Source organism: Balearica regulorum, chromosome 8 (assembly GCF_011004875.1).
Source record: "Balearica regulorum gibbericeps isolate bBalReg1 chromosome 8, bBalReg1.pri, whole genome shotgun sequence".
In the NCBI taxonomy this organism is placed as follows: Eukaryota; Metazoa; Chordata; class Aves; order Gruiformes; family Gruidae; genus Balearica; species Balearica regulorum.
Genome location: NC_046191.1, coordinates 26,320,380 through 26,341,239, shown reverse-complemented (window position 1 = coordinate 26,341,239; position 20,860 = coordinate 26,320,380).

Genomic DNA, 20,860 nt, shown 5'->3' with positions numbered 1-20,860 from the left:
GGGCTCACTGTGAGGGTCCCAGACTACAGCAGAGTCCATATTATTCAATGTTAATCAGTTAGATTAGGTCATTCTGGGACCCGCATCTCTTTGAAGCACAAACCCTCATCTTCACTCTTCCTTGTAGGAAAAGAATAGAAAATAGTGGATTTTGCCATGAACATTTTTATGCCTGAACTAGAGGATGTGGTTTCAGTTTGTCTGAAATACTTTCTGGATATTGGCTGCTGTGCAGTCTAGAACCTCGTTGACTTCTCAGTTCCAGTTGGCTTCTTAAGCTGGTTCTACAGTCCATGCTGGACATTTCTCTCAAAAGCAAGAGCTAGGTAAATGGGTGTATCTGTGTAAGCTGTGTGGACTCCCTGAGTTTGAGCAGACAAAGACTTGTTACTTTGATCCAGAGAACTCCTGCTAGAAATGATATTCCATCGTGTGTGGCTTTCATTGTATTTCAGTAAATGTCTGACTTCTAATAAAGTGTGTTATAATATATGTTCACTTTTGATATTCCGAGAAAAAAACACTTTTTCATAGAGAGAATTTAAATGTTTAAAGTGCAGCATAATAAGCATTTGTATGGCAAACCTTTTTCATGGGGATTTGTCATACCAAATATTTAATTAAATCGAGGTGAAATAGTGTTATTCATGCAAACTGATTTTGTTAGAATAATTAAACTACTTCAAAAAGATTTCTCTGCGTTTTCTTTCCACATCAAGTACAGATTTATGTGGGAACCCTTCAGCAAAGAGTGGGTTCAATTTCTAGAGGTCACTAATAAACACTGGACTTTGTCCCCTACCCTGGAAGCTGGAAAAACTAACTTAAACTGTGTAAGTGCTCAATGAATGACAGTTACTGATGATTGTGTATTTAGGGAAAGAAAAAGAGAAGGAGAAGATAAATAGGATAACATAGGAAAACAAACTACGCTTTCCTAAATACAAAGATAATGTCAAGTCGTCTTCTGTGACTTCATTTTGAGAGACTGCTAAGCAACTGGCTGCTTGCTGGCTTCTCAGTACCATCTCAATTAAAGATTAGCACCTTCAAGCTCCGAGGCTGTATCACCACTTTGGCTGGGCAGTGAGACCGCGTGCGTGTAAGCCGAGGCTGACTGCGGTGTGACCTGCTGCCGCTGCAGCAGCCGTTCCTGTGCTTGAGTGACTTCTGCTCTTCGGCAGCGGTGCTGCTGCAAACAGACTGCACGTACCCAGAGGACGTTTTATAAACTGTTTCCTCTCTTCTCTAAAGTTTCAAGCTACTGTTATATTAATGTGAGTACTTACTCCAGACATACTTCAGTTGCCTTGCCATGCTCTCACAGTGCCTAATTTCCTCCTCTTTGTGAAATTGGTGTTTCTTAACAGAAATATGAGAAAATATATGCACGAGTTACATGCATTTGAGGTTTCCCTCTTAGTTTCCCTTGTTTTCTAATTTTCTCTGTGAGGATCTGGCATTCTTTCCTAGCTGTCTAGCTGGGGTCCTAGCAAGCAGGTTGGCATATATTTCAGCGGCAGGAAGCACTAGTTTATGCAGTGTAGAGAAAATTGATTCCACAATATTATCTTCTGAAAGAGAAAGCCTAGTGATTTAGAAAGATGACTTTACATTCCTGTGGGAAAAGCTGGACGTACTGTTCAGTATAAAATAAAAACCTTTGGTTCCTGTGAAATGGCATTCAGCGGTGGACACAAGCTTATTTTGTAGATCTGAAAAGTCTAGATAATTTTTTTTTTCAGTTCAAATAAAAAAAAAAAAAAGAAACAAAAACCCAAACCAAAAAACCCCCAAACTTTCTCTGCACCACCACTGAGCATTCCTCAATCAAACTCATGCAATATATAACCTTACTGTTTTTTTCCAAAGACAACGTTATAAATGTGTGTCTGCGTGCCAGGATATTGAGATGTGCCATGTCTTTGGGCATTAGGTAACTTAAACGTTAAATGCATACGCCAGAGAAAAAAAACCTACGTTCCCTTTAACTGACTATGAAAAAGCAAGATCTGTTGTGTTTTGTTCTGGTTCCTGCCAGAAAGGGCTGTGCCGCCAGCAGCCTAATCGCCAGCTACATATCCCCCTTACCTGCCCTGCCTCTCTGATCGTGAGCTCACGTGGACACGTGTTCGCTAAATCAGTCCACTGATCTGTCTGGCATCAGGACGGGGGATTACAACTGCCCATTAGGAAGGTCGCCCGCAATTAGATTGGATTAAATTTAGTGTGAAGCCGTGCTCTTGGTCTGTGTTACAGCAATGTATTCTGCCTCAACAAGCAGAATAGTTTGCTTGGCTGTGCAATAAATGAAATTTACAGGTGCTGATCTGTAGGTAAAACTTATGGTCGTTATTCAGGTTTTGTGCTGGGTGCAAGTTTAATCAAATTTGGGTGCATATAGCTTGTTGGAGATAAATACAAAAGCTTCCTAGGGAATTAGGTACTGTCAAATTGTCACAACGCTGACTTTTGCTGTTGAAGTATGTATTGAAATATGAGGAAAAATGTTTCACGCATGGAAAACTTAGCTCTGTGTTCAGTGTTCTGTGCAGAATTAATGTAAAGTATCAGCTAGTATGGCTGTAAAGGCCGGCAAAGAAGAAAGTGCATTTTGAAGTTATGTGTTGATTATCTGGAATCAGTGTGGTTCATTTTATTATTCCTTTACTTTTCAGAAAGGTTAAGACTCCTGCTTTTTGGCAGATGGAGTTGGTGAAAATAAAACTGCTTCCGTGTTTGTGAATATGACTGTCTTGCATCCAGTTTTATCAGTAAACTATTTTTCTGGAAAACCACATGTTGGTCAACTGTAAGAGAAACTATTGTGTAAATCTTGAAAAGATTTTGTTTATAAAACAAAATATTCCTATAGAAAGCATGGATACTTGTCTGCCTGTAAGAGTGGTGTTTTTCAAATTAATCTCCAAGTCTTGCACAAACATGTTTTTAGTACCTTTGCTTATGGTCAGAAGAGAAAATAATATTGTCTCTGTTCTAAGAACTGTGATTCAGAAGTGGACAGACATTGCAGGAGTGCAGTAGTAATATGTTTTGTTTTTCTGTTTCGGTGCGTTTGGTTTTTTTCCTGAACGAGTTTGTTGCCTGACTGTGCACAAGCTTGTTTCTGCAGCAGGGAAGAGAGCAGTGAGGCAGCTCTTGAGTTGCTTCACCATCTGTTTCTCAGCTCTTTGTTCAAAATCCCTGATCAGATGCTCATAAACCATGTTGTCCTCTGGACACAGGTGAGGATGTTGAGGCTTTTCCTATTATGTCCCTATTACTTTGCATTTCTAACATGTTTGCCATTTTTGTTGCTGAATTATTCCTCAGCAGCAGCAGCAGAAATTCACCAGCACAAACTGCCTAAGAAAGAATGAGAGTTGCCTGAAGTCTGGATGAAAAACAAGTTTATGTTCAGTTTAAATTCCTATTGTCACTTGTGTCATATTTTTTGCTTAATGAAGAAAAGGGCTAGGACTTGTTAAATGCATTATTTACATTTAATCTGTTTGGCCAGTCTCAAAAATATCATGAGTGACTTGCTGACAAATAAAAATTTTAAAACTTTATCTTTTAATGTAATGTGTCCACTTTGACCTTATTGTTTGCTTTGCATTTTTAGAAATTCCTTTAGGAGTTCTTTAATATCTTCAGGCTTTTCTTTTTTTCTTTTTTACAACTTGGGATAATCCTTTGTATGCTATGGAAAGTGAGACTCACATTATTGTTTGGCCTAAGTAAAAAATACGCCTGGTAAAATCCTGACTTTCTAATTTGGCATTACTTCAATGCAGGATCAGACTTTGCTACTAATTCCAGCCCATGGTTCATTTTTTCTTCAGTTCAAAATAAAATACAACACATTCAGCCTCCATGGCTTGTTCTACATCCTTTTCTAACAATTGTGCTTGTGCCGTGCTGTGTACACTTAAAACTTCTGCTTCTTTTTTAGAAGTCTTTGCTGGATTGTACAATGCTGCCCGTAAGGGGATGTATGAGCACCGGGTGCTGATGCTGCAGTTCAAAACATGAAGATGATGAAAGTAAACCAAATCATACTGAAAAGGAATCCATTGTGAATAGTCTGAGGCAGAATAGAAGTGTTCAAAGGCACAGATGATGAGAACATACAGAGACTCTTTCCCAGTTACTGTTGATTAGATATGGTATGATTTTGTGGAAAATTTTGCAGTAATCTGTTGCAGACTTCTGATGTCTTGTCATACTGATTATCAAAACATGGGAAGGACGGTATCAGGTGCCTTAAAAAGGTTAGAGACAGACTTCTGCGCACAATACTCATGATTACAAAAAGATAGGCTCTCTTTTTCAGCAAGTAGATTTCTACTGACGAACCTGCATTGCATAAGGAATGATGAAATGTAGGAGGTATATCTGTTTTGTCCTGCTTTGTTCTCGCTTGAGTCTAAGTTATGTTTATTATATTCTTACCCTGTGTCTTGAGAACTGAGGCATAAATTGAGCTGACTGTATTATCCTTCAAAATCCTGTGAAAGGAGATGTAAAATAAATGCAGGTGTCATTGGCACAGCAAGAGATATTAGAGATGAAAAGCTGGCATCCTTTGTACAATGCTGAATGCCATGGAAATAATCAGCTTGCCTGATAAAGTTTATAAGCCAGAGAGGAAATTAAACACAAACCTATTCAACATGATAGACCTTTCTCAAAATCCCAGGTTCCTGGGTATGTTGACAGGAGACATTTAGCAAAATAAACTAGTAAACGAGTAGCACAGAAGTTTAAAAGCTATTGAGGATGTATATGTTTAATTTCGGGGTGCAAGAGGGTGAGAATAATCTCTGACAGACAGACAAAATGCTTTATCCTTTGATATATGTTGCATTGAACTATTTAATTCTGTTCTACTGTGGTGTTAGGTTGAGTCTGCTTTGCTGTTATTAGCATATGCCAATTATTTCATTAACTGACTTTGTTAAATGCCCGGAGACATCCTGTATCACTTAATGAAGTCAAACATGGCAAACCTCTCTTATAGCTGTACAAAGCAAGTGTGGTTAAGAAAAATATTTGCATACTGTAATTGTTGGAGAACATTAGAACAAAAGCATTCAAAAGAACAGACCCTACTAGTTATTGGTCCACAGATCTGAACTGCAGCTCTGAAGCTGAAGCACTGCGTAGCCTTATGAGAAGTGAAGGGGAAAAAAAAGAAATATGATTGGTTTTATAGTCTTCTGCATATATAACATTCAGCTTTGTTTAATACTAATATTTTTCAGCTGCCATTTGCAGATTTAGTTGACTGAGTTCTATGAATATTAGTGAGTCATGCACCTAAATCTACTTAAAACATCTAAGCTTTTATTTACTCTACAGCTATTTAGACTAAAGTCCAGAAAGAACATCAGGGTCACATCCAGATTGGGTCAGTTCAGCCTTCCGCCCTTCCGAGGCAGCTTAAATAAAATTTCCAGTGGTTTACCTAAGAATAAGCAAATTAACATACTTGCATTCTTAACATCTAGCATATGCGTAATGTCAGCAGAATAGAAGCAGAGCACCTGCACACATAGGTACTGACCATGTGCTCACTGTAGATGAACTCTAAACAGAGGGTTTTTTCTTGTTACTTTTTTTCCCCTGCTGATGAATTAAAACTGTTCTGGAAGAGCAGAAATGAGCGTATACAATTAGGAGGAGTCCCCAGCGCATACAGAAAACTATTTTAAGACTATCTAGCTTATCTTCCTTGTATAGTGATTTTTGCCATGTGATTTTCTGTATACAGAATTTTCAGGAACTGGTATGGCATAGGGAGGACTTAGATAGGGGAAATTTTGCGTAACAAAACAATAACAAAACTACCGTATCAGGGAGGGAACAGGAAATGTGTACAAGCAGAACTGCAAAACATTATCACCATAATAGGGAGTCTGTTCTCACCACAATTATTTAATTAAGGCAAGAGGGGATCCTTGGGAAGACAGATGAATGTATCAGTCTTATATTAATATTTCTTCCTTACAGTCATAATAATGCTTAAAAAAAAAAAAATATGCAGTAATACACTAATTGTCCTCAAAACAGAATATAATGGAACTGGAAGTTGGAAAATTGGGCTGGTTTATGATAAATGATCAAATTTTCTTCAATTCTTCGGTTTGGCTCAGTTGGAGAGGAGTTAGATTTGACTAACACTGAATAACTGGAGTTAATCCTCACTTCTTGCTCAAGCTGCTTAGTTAACTCACTCAGGTGAATTCACCGCAATGAAAAGAATATCAAAAAGTATTTGCTCATTAACTCTGAAGCCCTGAAGTGGTCAGACAGTTGGACTAGATGATTATTGTAGGTCCCTTCCAACTGAGCTGTTCTATTCCCTCTCTCTTTAAAGGTCACTGATGACTCAGGTGTTGAACTTGGACCCTGCTGGCCTTCTATACAGGTACACTTCTCCCAGAGATTAATTAATGATTTTTGATTGGTCATTAAACTACAATTCAAATGGGAGGGTTTGGCGCTATGTAGAATACACAACTTTGCTTTAAAAAAAAACAAAAACAAACAATTTGGTGCAAGAAAATCATTGCTCTGGGAATACAGCCTTCCTGACATGGCATTCTGCACAAGTTCAGTTTATGCATCTAGATCTGTATTTGAAAGGGAATGGCTCATTTTGAAAAAGCTATGAAAACTGAATTGCTGGGTGGATGATAAAAAAAGATAAGGTACTGACAACTCTTCTCATTGTTAATCTTTAAGGATTTTACCTGGGACAAATTCTTCTCACTGTTGTGACAACTATACCCACTAGAGCTGTTAGACAACATATGGGAATAATGTTTTCCTGCATTTAGCTTTCTCTGACTTCTTGCCCTTGCAGAAAGTGGTGCCAGATAAAAACAATCTTGTAGTAAACTTAATGTTTAGCCTAGAATTGTTATTGTACAATGTGTATACAAGTTAACATAACAATTGATAATGACAGAGCCTACTTAGTTGTCCTGAACTACTTCTAGAGAATTTATATTGGGAGCTACATTTCCACAAACAAGGATAATGTCTGCATCTCCATTTTTACAGCCTTACAGCTGCTCTACGCTAGTGCTTTGCAGTTTAAAGTAAATCTCATTGTTCACATTTGCACATTTCTTCCGATAAATTTGAACAGTGCATTTGCTTCTCTTCCCGGGATTGAATTGTTGAACGTTTCTTTAAGTAATTTCTATGTCAGACCACCTCTAAATTCAATTTTCACTGCCAACTACCCACTGACAAAGTGGTTCATTTCCATTTGCATTATTGTTTGCTACGTATTTTCTACCTTGTCCCTTTATTGTTGGCTGCTTATCTACTGTGACTGAATCTTGTATCATGTCTCAGCAATCCTCAGTTCTCTCCCAGACTCTCCATTCTTCAACAAAGTTTGTAACAATAGTGAATAGAATGATGTCGTCTTAGGTCACGTTCTTTCTTTTGTGTTACTATTTTCATACTTGTCCTCTGATCCTGTATTGATCACTTTTATAGGATCTGTTTTTTTAAAAAATGATACCTTTTCTTGTCTGGTGTTATTTTCTCATTTTTAACTGTAGCAGATCCTTTTGTGACTTACTCGTGCATTCTCTAAGGTAAGAGAATATGAATAACATAAAACTTGAACTAGTAGTTGCATTCTTCCATCTCCTATCCTAATCCACAGGGTTACTTTGTTACTTCCTTTTTGTTCTTCATTTATCACCTTTTGTTACGTGCCTCTCCTGCCTATATTCAGATATCTACATTGTAAAGATACGTTTGTTGACCCAGAGCTACATTCACATCCTGCCCTTTTGTACACAGCAGATCCAAATGCAATCTTTCTTTTTACAGATGCTGCTAAATATTTCTGTATAAATTGTTGTTTCCTTTCATTTTAACCTGTAACCACCTCTCTCTGATAATCAAGTTTTATATTCTGCGATCAATAAAAGTAAGTTCATTTCCCTGGCTTGTCATTTTACCACGTCTCCTCTTTGCTCTCCTTTAGATGACTCGATGTGTTTTTATCGCTTTCTTCATGCCAAACTTTTCATCCACTGTTATCCCTCAGCACAGTCCTGCAGCTCCTTCCTTGTACCTCCACATGTAATGCACTTGCTGAACTCAATCATGAAGTCATTGTCACGGCTGACCTCAGCAGTGTAGCACAGCGCTTCGTATCCAAAAAGGCCTTCTGAGTCTTGTTTGTGATCTGAGGCAAAATTTAAAGTAAACCTCTCCTTATGTTACGTATGTTCTCGACGTTATTTGTTGTTAGCCTTTTTTCAGCAGTTATATAGCAAATGAGCTTCAATTTGCCAAATGCTGCTTCTGGCCAGTATGATTGAACTCTGGCAAATATTTGTCCAATTTACAGCTTTGCTACTGCCAGAGATGAATAGAACTTTTCTGGTGCAGAGATGAAACTTCTGGTATATTCATACCTTCTCAAACAAGTTACAGGTGGTCAACTGAGGCAAATTAAACCTACCCCATATGTGTACTCCTTGCTCAGTGCCAATACAAAATAAATTGGGTTTACTTAAAGCATCAGGAACAAGTTGTGATAATGATCACAAGAACTTTCAACAGCAACAGCTTAATCTCTCAACAGCTTTGAAGTTAACTCTGCTTTGAGAGGAGGCTGTCCCAGATGATCTCCAAGTCCAGGGTTGGGATTTTCCTTTTTGCCTTGCTTCTTCCTCGCAGAATCCTGAACTCAACCATCTCATGGGCATTTTGTCAGAATCACCTCCAGCCAAACAATGCCAAATGTGTCCTGATACTCAGCTGTAACCAGACGAGTCCATGTCAAAGAAGTATTTTCTTACTATATCAACAGAAGATTTTTCCATGTGAATCACTAATACCGAGGCATACTTGTTGCTGCATCACAGGTACTATAGCTGTAAGGAAATACAGATTTCATCTAAACTTAAATATTTGTTTGAAGGTTTTGTTTGTTTAAAATGGCTCGTATCTCAACATTTTTCTGAAAACTATTCTCATCTGACTCCCTTAATATAGATAGAGTTTTAGAAATAATCCCTATGGACTACTGCTCGTCAGTATTTTTGGCATTAGTTCATAAAGATAGTCACTGGACTCAATGAATTCTTATAAATGGAGCACAAAAATGTACACTACAATTAGGAAGTCCTCACCTTGGAGAGAATTTCATTACTGTTATTTGTTAAGTGCTGGGTATATTGTTGTCAGGCAATTTCAACATACTGGAGATATTGCAGTAACTAGCAGCTACTGGTGTAGCAAGTCATTACCAGAGCATTGTGTTTCTATGTGCATGTATTTGAATATATCATAGTTTTTGAAGAATGAACTATTAGTGACCTTGAGCAAAGATATATGCATGATTAGCCTGTGCTAATAAAACGGTAGTTATCAGCAAACCACAGCTTGAAGGATGTAACAGAGGTTAACAAAATACGCAAATACTAAATGATAGCAAGGTCTTGAAAGTACAAACACAGCATGAAGCTAGAGGTATCAGAGCTATAAACAACTCACCAATGGTCATTAAATTAGTGCAGCCTCGAGAGCTGTTAAAACCAGGTTTAGGGATAGCAGAGAAAACAAAGAGCATTACATTAAAATACATAACCATATACAGTAAATTCATATATAATGTGCAATCGTGAACCAATGAGATGGGAGCTAGGAAGTGCACTGTGTTAAAAAAAATAATGTAAAAATGACCCTAAGCGCATCCAAGAGCAAGGTGGAATAAATTATCAACATTGCGCTCCCAGCAAAAAAATGTGGGATGCTGATAAATTGTTGTAACCTCATCCCTTTTTCTCCTTGAGGAAACCAACACCATAAGCTGTGAACCGGGAGGGAGCATGGAAAGAAGAGGAGCATAGAACCTAGAGTGAGCAGAGGAACACTAGAGAAAGAAGTATATGTTAGAAAGTTTGTGAATGTCAGTTTTAACTTTTTATTAGGAACAGGTTGCATAACTAGCCTAATAATAATCCTTCAGTTAAACTTGTAAGACTTTAGACTAATAACAGATTCCTACCTTCACTTAGAAGGTATGTTTCTTTAGCCTACATAAATTGCATGGTGTGTTTGGTATGATACCACCTGCCCCTGAGGCTTGGATGTTAAATTTGGAAGCAGCAATGCATGATAAAAATGTCAGTTGTCACAATGGTTCTTCAGCCCCAGTTCTGTAAAAGTTTTTAGACACCTGTTTCCAAGAACATATCCGAGACTTGGCTGTCTTTCAAAGTACTCAAAAATTTCCCCCAAGGTGAACAAAGAACGAAGCGAAAAATTTCTCTTTAATCCTTTGTACAGAAAGACGGGATCTTGTTACAGTAGTCCCTCACTGGGAAAAGGATGCATCTGCTAAATTTTTCCCATTAAGCCAAGGTGATCAGTTTTGTTGTGATGCTCCATACCCAGGGGAATTTATTCAAGTGGATTGGATTAGGTCTTGATAAACAGATATGATTGGGGTTTGAACTGTATTGCATTCACAGTAAAGAAAATAATTCCTGTTAGGCTCCTGTAGTGGCAGATACTATTTTGACAAGCTTAGTGACTAAAAAGCTATAGAAAGATCCACACAAACTGCAGGTTTGGGGGGCCATGGTGCTACTGACTGACAACTGGCATTTAGGATTTTGCCCTAGAATATTATTTTAAAGAATGATGCTCTAAACTGAAATGAGAAGTGTTGAATTAGGATTAGCTGAAATCCTTTCAGTCAATAGTGATTATTCTGTCATTCAAGTGGACATTGCCTGATCCAAGATTCTATGGTTAGGTAAGGTAGGCAAGAAGTTTGTTGATAATAAAAGGTCTGTGTACAAAGGCACATAATCCCAAGCCACTGGCTTCAATCAAGTGATGTAGTTTTCATCATGTAAGGAACGAGCTTTTAAATCGTAGACTTCCAAGTGAGGTAGTGTGATTTAGATAACTTCCTGAATAACTATTGTAGAAGATGAATCATTGTAAAATGATTTATTCATAGAATCATGAAGAACATTAGGTTGACTCTGGAGATCATCTATCTGTCCTAACCCTGCTCAGCACAGGGCCAACTTCAAAATTGTCAGCTTCCTCAGGTCCTCATCTGTTTGCCTTTAAACATCTCCAACATATCTTTAAACATCTCTCTCAACTCCTTAACTTGGTGGCCTTTCAGTGGATTTCCTGCACCATTTCAATGTCTATCATGTTCCAGGGAGCCCTGAGCTGGACTTAGTTCTACAGATGAGACTTTACGAGTGCAGAATAGGGGAGAAAAACTTTTTCATTCTGTCTACTGCTTTGCTCAGCTGGCTTAATAATGCAACCCAGTCTGCAGTTGACCTTCATTGTCTCAAGGACACAATTTGGACTCATTTTCAACTTGTCTACCATGGAAGAATTTGTTTTCACTAATGACAATCTTACTACTGATATATTTTTGATACTTAAGTATCTCAATAACTACTTTTTTCCTCCGGTTAAAAAGAAATACTCCACTCCATAAAATTGTGTGATCATCCTTTAAATGTTGTAATGCAAACATAAGATGACTAAAATCAGTGTAGATTTTCAAAATAGTTTTCATGTTAGATGTATAAAAATGCAAGTTCAGTAATTTTTGCAGGAAGATACATATTTTTCAATTTACAATCCATGTTGCAGTATGAAATAATTAAACAAGGAATTAGAAATACTGTAAAAGAAAAACTTTCTGCTTTGGGGTTTTTTCCCTCATTTTTGCAATCACCAAGGTCGTAGACTACCATCATATAAGAGCAAAACACTTTACTAGGAAGAAGGATTTCTTGATTTTTTTAGAATTTGATGCAGGAAGGATGAAACTGCAACAAATTCTATTGTTTCTGGGTGACAGTATGGGTTACAAGAAAGTGCCTAGTCTGATAAAATCTTTAGTTGCACATTGGGCAAATCATCCACTTGGTACTATCATAACTTCCATTAGAATAGGACAGTGGTATAGTTTGAGATGGAAAGCTAGAAAAAATAGTATAAAGTGCTCAGAATATTTCTCATAAACGTGGTTGTTATTTAAAATGAGAAGCCAAGGTGATGTTTGTTGCTTCTGCTCTTAAAAACAATCTCTTGTGTTAGTTTTAAAGATTCTATGGTTTTGTCTGTAGTCTTAGCAGCATTTAAGTTTTGAGATGTTTAAAAATTAGAATGACTGGTGGCTTTATAAATGGTAGAGGATCAAGCTTTTTCTTCAGTAGTAACCTGGAAAGGTTCCGTAAATTTGCTTAATTTATATTTCAAATAAAGGCTTGAGCTGAAATGCAACTTTTTCTGTCCCCTAAGGGGGGGTTTAATTAGGGAGGCTGAACACTCTCCTTGTAAAGTTTGTGCTGTATGATTTTTCCTATCCCAAATTTTCTCAGTATATAACATTTGAGCATGACAAATACTCTCCAAGAACTTACGTGATTAAATTTGTACCAGTCTGGAAAGAATCACAAGTTGTATATAAATGAAGTCTCTGCTTTTCATTTTCTACAGTCAATCCCATTATGTGTATAACAAATACCTAAATAAGGAGAAACCTGTCATGTTCAATAGTTTCTCATGCAGGATCAATCCCTTTATGCTGCTTTTGTCATCTGCAGAAGATATGTATTTGAATTCAGAGAGTCATGCTGGCAAAAAGAGATTTAATATGTTTCAATGTCAGCTGGAAAACTTTGGGATAGTGGAACTGTGGTGTTAGCATAACCAAGGACAAATACAAATTGACTGAAGGAAAGACAAGACAGGGAAATGGGCTCAAACATCTCCAGAACCCTACAAAACTAAAAAAATAACAGGCAAAAAGAAACATTTATTTTCTCAGAAGCTGTATCTTTCTATTGTTTTAATTACTCGTGTCTGGAATACTTGGAGTTTACTTTGCCTTTGGTGATTCTTCCAGAGATCTTTGTTACTGGAATAAAAGCCCTATAAAGTTTGGTCATTAAAGGAAAACTGCAAAAGGCCATAGAGAATTTCCCTCTTAGGAGAACTGTAATGATAAATCAGAAAAGGACAAAATAAGTATCAGTAACAAAGCAGTCCTAAGAAAAAATGTAGCAATTTTCTGTTAATTTCTTTAAACTTTCCAGTTTTTAAATGACACATGTAAGACCCACTGTTGATTAATATTCAGGCCCATTTCTGACATTTGTTTTAATTTGAATTGTGTTTTGTGTGACTCAGTCTCATGGAAAATCTTTCGAAGGAAGAGCATCAGTCATACCAGCACAGAGGATACAGAATAAAAATAAATAAAGTTTTCTGGAATAAATTTTGGACTTTTTTGGAAGAGACTGACTCTGTCCTTGAAGACAATAGCAAACGAAATCTGTGAAGACAAATTGTTCTGAGAGTTGATAGATGCAGTATCACTGGGAAAGACAGAACATGTTTCTGCCAGGCATGTTTGGGAATAGGGACTTGAATATTTTCATTAATCTTGTCGTAGCTTATTGCTGCTAACTTCCACAACAAAGATGGATTTTCCTTTGTAGTAGTGAATGGATATGCTTCCTGAAAATGGCTTTGACAATCCACCTTTTTCACATTCAGTTATTTTATACATCTTTCATTCTTGCTAGAATTAAGTAACTCATTACTTAATAGAATTGGAATAACTTTTAAAAAATGCTGTACCATTACATGTTACATCCAAATCACTCTAAATCACACCAGCTTCTTTTCTCTTTTAGATGTAGAAAGGTAACCCTGTGTAAGGCTCAGGTTATTCAGTAATGAGGTCCATAGGCACTGTGGTGACTTGTGCTGGATTATTAAGGTCAAAATGCTAGTTCTTCAAAACTAAGAAATCTCTTGGGAAATTTCCTTCTCATTTCAGATTTCAACAACTATATCTCACTGTATGCACTTTGTATTTACATCTTTGAAAACTGGAATAAGTTGTTATCTGCTAGCACCATTCTGGAGGCGGGGGGTGGGGGGTGGGGAGGGAAGACAAGACCAAGGTACAGAGATTGATCAGGAATTATTGATGGTCACTCTGAAAGTATGAGATAGCGTAGAGATTCAGAAACGATGCATGCTTACTAACTGCAGAAATGACTGAGAGAGGAGTGAAGTCATTTTTCAAAGACATACCAGGCTTCGTATTGGTGTTCATGGTTCCAAAAACAGGTCACCAGGAGAGTGCTCTCCGAAATAATTATTTCTTTCATATGACGAGCTTTGTGACACATCTGCTTTAGGCTGAGCAGCATAAATTGACATTAAATAACCCTCTCTTGAGTTCTATCTTATTTTTGAAAATAACATCCATTTATTTCTCTGTGAGCAAATGTTCATAGCGGTGAACATATTCTGTTCATAATCAAGGGAAAAAAGACTCTTGAGACTCTTCCTCTTCAGCACCAGGAAGAAAAATGTTTTCAAAATAGCTATAAACAGGAATTGCAAGTGTCTTCAGCTGTTCACTCCCTATTGCTTTGCAGCCAGCTTTTCATCACTGGCTGTAAGCTAGGGCTACATATGTTGCTGCAGGGACTCCCTTTTCCTCATCAGTTCTCAGCAGTCCAGGATTAAACATCTGATTGCTTAATATCTATCCATTAAGCTAGTAATTAGTAATTGCTGAAATGGTTTCCTTCAGTGATTGAGTGGCTGACATTTTTCTGATGTCTTTTATTTTAAGAGCTTAAGTTAATTGGACTTTAAACGAGAAGCTTCCTTCTGGACCTCTGAAGCCAGTGGCATTTTTGCCATGACATCAAGGGGAAAGGCATGAGGCACAATTGGGGAATTATCTGCGTGTCTGATGCTTCTGAGGTACCACTATGAATGGGATTAGAACTCTGAACTGAATTGCAGTCCCAGAATCAATGCTATGTCCTCTGCAGCTGAGAACAATTTTTTGAGCAACTGGAGTTGTTTGTCGCTGTGAAAGTGTTTAGGATCTCTGCCTGAAGGGGAATGAGTAATAACTGCTGGAAAAAATAGGCCCAGATCTGTACGCATCCTGAAAGCTCAGTTCTCAAAAAGGCACTTCATTATGCTTACAAGTGTACATATTTAGATGCATGCATTTAATATCTACATTTAACGCAGTGAAATTAATGAGAACACTTAAAAGTTTAAGAAGGAGCAGGTGGCTAGGTAGTGCAGGATAAGATTAACAAGATTAATAAGATTAACAAGAAAGGAGAAGGGAAAAAAAGAAGAGGGAAGAGGCAGATGTGCAGCAAATTAGACCCAGGTTATTTCTATTATAAACGTGTATTTTCTAGCAGAAGATGAGTAGGATTTTTGCTGGAAGCATCCACCAGTGTTTTAAATGGGCTGCTTGTAGAGTAAATGAAATACAAAGGGGAGGAGAAGGTTTAATGTAGAAGAGTAAAAAAAAGAGGTATGCATTTGTTCACTGGTGAAATAGATTAAAAAACATCTTCAGTTAAATCACAAGTTAATATTATGTTTTTCCCCTACATCTTCATTTTTATAAGTTGAATAAAACATAAGCCTTTGGGCTTCTAAGTGTGTAAGGTTTGCTCCTAATTAAATTTTGGAGAGGCATTAAAAACATAAATGTAAACGAAAATGATTAATTGGACAATTTCATTTTGAAAACAGAAGCTGAATATATCCGACAATACTGAATTTGCCAATAATTTTGCAGTTCTTCCTCTTACAAATTAAATAATCTTCATAGCAAACCCTCTGAGGTTTTTTGATCATTTGTTTTAGCAAATGGTATATTGGAGAAGGAACCTCTTGTAAGTATACGGATGATGGATCCGAAACAGTCCATTGCAAAAGAGCCTGAAGATACGTAGGAGGACTGTGATGTCCTCGTCACTGAACATTAGCAGATCAATAAAAAGGAGAAATGGAGCGGTAGTTCTATACTGCTGATTGTGAAATACAGGATTATTTGACTTATGACCCTATTTTAACTGCTGTGATCTCCCTTGAGGTCATAACTGGTAGTTTGGGAGCCACTGAACTAGAGTGAAGCGTTAGCCAGGAGGTGCAGAAACAAAGCTTGACAGCGCGGAGATGCCTTCCGGCAGAGACAATTCCCCACGCTGCTCTGAACCGCTGGGGCGGTGTAACGAGGAAGGTGTTCTCTGTTGGTTTGCTTTGATGGCAGTGGAAAAAAGCTATGAAGAGGTACGCTGACAATCTCGTTACCTTCCATGCAGAGTCATTTGGCAAGCGAGTTTCTTCGGTTTGTTCACATTTGTTTCTTATTGTCTAATTCTGATTAAAATTGCTTCTCAGTCTCTGCTTTCTTCTAATAAGACTGCACTTATAGCAGCCTAAGTAAAACTTTAGATTTTGAACTAGCCCGTAGTGATGTTTGCTGTTATTACGCAGCAGTAGGCTGTCAGCCTTTGATAGATGATGCCTAATCAGTTGCTGGGTACAACAGCTGAAGATCATACTTGTGTCAGGGAGAAAAAGAAAGCCTAGTTAAAACTTGTGTTTGTAGTATTGTAAGTTGTGACAAGGATTCTCTACTAGGGCTCTATGCAAGGAAGGAAAACTGCAGTCTGCTCAGTTACTGTAGGAAGTTATCTCTGTGGGCACGAAGCAGTCTGATGGAAATGAAAATAGTATTTTAAAGATACACATATAAACATTATTCATAATTTATATTAATGGATCTTAATTTGATTTCCCTTCTTTTATTTCAGAGGTTTTTCATGACAGTAGCAGGATTATTTTTTGTATGTGTAATTTTTCCTAATTTTCAGTGAGAAATATCTCTATTTTCTGATAAGTGGTAGCTTACCACATTACACATTAGCATACTTTGGGGGAGGGTGTTCTGAAGGTCATCTCAGGAGCTCTGTGATGGTTATAAATTTTGGTTTTACTTGGATCATTGGCTACCATAAGAAAGTAAAAATTAACTTTTGCTTTTGATGTAAAAGAAAATTCAGTTACTGCTGGTACTGTACTTGTAATTTTTTTTTTCCCAAATTAGTTGTTGTTAGTAAATCAATATGCTACTTGTGATGTTGAAAATAACATATACTCTGTGCAGTCATGTCGGTGCTTGTCTTTCACCTGGCAATGAATTAGTGCTGCCAATACTGAAAATCAAAGCTGGGAACTGGGCTAGAGTAAGAATACAACTTCATGTAAATGATGTGAAAATTGTTGGTATTTTGCTGAGCGATATTTTGAAACCTGGAAAATTCACAGGAAAGTAAAAATATAATCCTTGTTACTCAGCCCAAATGATCTTGCTCGTACTGAGCTCTTCCTTTCTTTGCTGTTCAGTTGTCTTCAGAATACTTGACCTCTGACATTCCCATTAGTCCAGGACTGCTCCGGGATGTTGTCCACCCCCAGTCCCTGCTGAGGAGTGGAGGGGAGATCTGGGAATGGACCTACCGGCGGCTGCCCGCCCTGCTCAGGCCATTGGAGAGAGCATGGCCTGTGTTGGGGTCCCCCTCAGCTTCTGGCTAAGCTTCCATTGGGGAGCAGCTGAGACTTCATTATTAACTACTTATTTGTATTGGGATTATAGGAGTTGAGGACTGCATTGAGTTTCATGATGCCTGAACACACGGAGTATAATATTTTCTTTCTTCAACTGTTTACAAACTAAAATCAAATTATTAATGGATGATAACTAATGGATATGTCTGCTTGCATCTGTAAAGTTAGAAACTCCCATACTTGCACAACTAGATGCTTTAATAGGAGCCAACATAAAGATTCATGAACCGTTTGAGGTGGGTTATGACCACTCGCATCATATGCAGACGGCTCTATATGTCTTCTGTCCAGAATGACCATGTAAGTAAAAACTACTGGCTCAGAATGAATGTGGGAAATCCTATTTTGTGAATTTAGTATCTCATCTTATTCCTTGATCATAAAACTTATTTGCACCTTTGACTGCTTCAGCTTGTTGAAAGAAATACCTGTGACGTTGTTTGAACAACAAAATAAAGCAAACTGGGATGGAATTTTAGAAAGGTGGGAAGATAATATGTTACAGTAGCAAGAAATTAAGTGTGAGAACTTTTAAAGAGGCAGAATGTTAAAGAGCGGAGAGCATTTTAGAAGATCACAGGAAGAGCAATGCAAGAATGAAGTAACGTGCAATTAATTGCAAGTTATTTTATTCCATACATCTAAAAAACCTGAATTGGCTTCATTTCTGCATATTCAATGGTTTCATTCAGAACTTTGTGTGTGTCTATTAGGGACATAATAGTTCTGCTTTAAGTAGAGGAAATAGTACTCTTCTAAGTTTCTGCTTTAAGTAGAGGAAATAGTACTCTTCTAAGTATCAGTTTGCTGTAATTTTTGACAAATCGTGACTATTGTCTAGTGACTAATGTCTTGTGATTACCTCTCTCTCTTTTAAGAGGCTGGACTATGACTGATTCCCATAGAAACTACTACTCCACAGATAAATGTTTAATTATTATTTGGAATTGTTTTGAATTTCCAGATGAAAGACAGAGGAAGTGAAGAATGGCAACATGCTGTAAATGCCATTAATTTGCAGTAATTGACACATCCAGTGCAATCACTGAATTTTATGAAACAGTCAATAAGGAGCAAATCATACTTATTTGCAGTCACAAGGCTTAGACTGTCTGTCTTGTTGCAGCAGCTGTGATTCATTTCCTCTACACAGGGAGTGGAAAATGGTTTCCTGGGACAAGGAAAGGGTCAGGCAGTGCCAGAGTCACTTTTTCACATAGACTTATGTGAGAAGTATATAGAACATCACCTATGAGCCTTTCACTTTGCTTCATATTGTCTTGCTTCTATTTGGAGAAGGCATTAGCTAATTTAATGCAGTGGGATAAAATGAACTATTAGAAGGCTGAGGAAGATTACTAGATCGCGGTCAGCTTGTCTTTCTGTCTTTTGGCAATAAAGTGTCCTTACAAATGATATTGTGGAGGCAAACCCAACTCTCGTCTGAAGTGGGGCATAAAGGAGGGAGACACTTCTTCCTTTTGTAAATCTACTGTGATAAAATGAAAGTAGAAAACATAAAATTTGTCTCAATGACTTTGCATAGATAATTGCTTAGTTATATATTTCCTCGTCTTTGTAGAACCCACAGACTTTCTCTAGATTTTAGATATAATTGTTGATTCAATTTCTGTTTGGAAGACCTTCCTGTATTTTACTCTCTGATCATAATAAAGAGGATGTATAAGCTCTTTTTAATTATGAAATACCTCCAAGATAGCAATAGAGACTAATGGTTTAGTGCTCTGAGTTGATAAAGTGCTATTTACAATCTTTACATCATCTATTTTCTATTGCAGCCTAGGGTTTTATGAGCCGAGCTGTGTGCATGATAACATCTCTAACATGGTTTATTTAACTCAAGCAAGCCGCAATGATAAAAACACACCCCAATGCTGGATTAGTCAATTTGTTGTAACTGAACAGTACATCACTATTAAGGTTCATAATGAGTTTTGTGAACTCAGTAGCTTCTCATCTAAATGACATTTTGTGGGATTTATGTGTCTTTAATGCTAACTGTTTGAGATTTGTAGATGTTAAAATCAAATTTAAGTGCCAGGCTCGAATGTATTCAGATGTTACAGTGTTGTTACTGGCTTTTCCCAACACCTCATGCTTCATAATATGCAAACAGTTAGAAAGCAGAGATATTTCAACTTCTCCCTTTTTCAGATGGTAGATGGATTAATTACTGAGGGTATCATGAGTACAGGAACACAGTAATGTACAGTGATTCATTAAACAAGGTGGGAATAAATACTAACACTAAATAAGGAAAGAAGGTACTCTGTCTTCTCATCCAAAATACTCTATTCATGCAGTAGTTAATTGCTGTACTAAATACTGTTCAATTGAAGTATATTTATCTGATTAAATTAGCATGTAATGCTATCTGAGCAATTTAAGAATATACATCAAAGGACCCGTTTCTGGTGAGTGGAGTTGCAAGCCCCTCATTCTGTGTTATGCACCGCATGCCAAAACGCTGAAGCACTCGCTGCGCTGGGCAAACCAGGTCGCTTGGCTTTGCCCTGGCGAAGGAGTGGACGGCACCGCTCAGCAAGAGGGGTGCCGCAGTGTAGGGGGCTTAGAGGAGCTTGAGGGGGTTGTTTTGGGGGTCATGAGTTGTTCTTTGAATCCTAAAGTGACTGATTTGTATTATTTTGATCATAAGATGACAATAACTGAAATGTTTGCGTCTTTCACCCGTGTACGACCCTACAAAGGGCGTGAGAAAGTTGAAAGCACCAGACGTGCCGGGTGGTGCTGGCTTTTGGCCCCCAGACAGCCAGCCTGCTCTGAAGCGATCAGCTGGTGAATGGCTGTGCTGGCTGCAGGACCAGATTCATAACACCAGGATGAAAAATTGATGTGTTCTCGATTTTTTTTTTTTTTTTTTTAAATATGACTTCAAATGAAATGCACTCAGTGAAACATTCATTAGTACATATCAATGGCGAGCCATGCTCCTGCATAATGAGGAATAAATACCATATAAGAAAGCGCTAAGGCTGTACAGTGAGTATTCTTCAAGGAAATTTCTCCCAAATCAGTCAAGTCAGTCAGCTTTTATGTATGACTTGCATACAGTCTGGTCAAGCTACAGAATAATTTTCTTGGTCAGAAATAAACTTGTGGCTTGTGCTGAGGTTAAGCATTTAGAGCCTTCAATCAGTATTGGCTAGCTGAAACAGAAATGTGAACTAGAGCCGCTCGCTGTTAACGGGTCATAGCCTTTCCTCTCCTTAATACTATTAAAATGATAACTTGAGGGTGTTTTCAGTTAATGAGGTAATTACACTATCCTGGATTTGACCTTGGAGTTTATTACTCATTTAACAAGAAATGAGAAGCT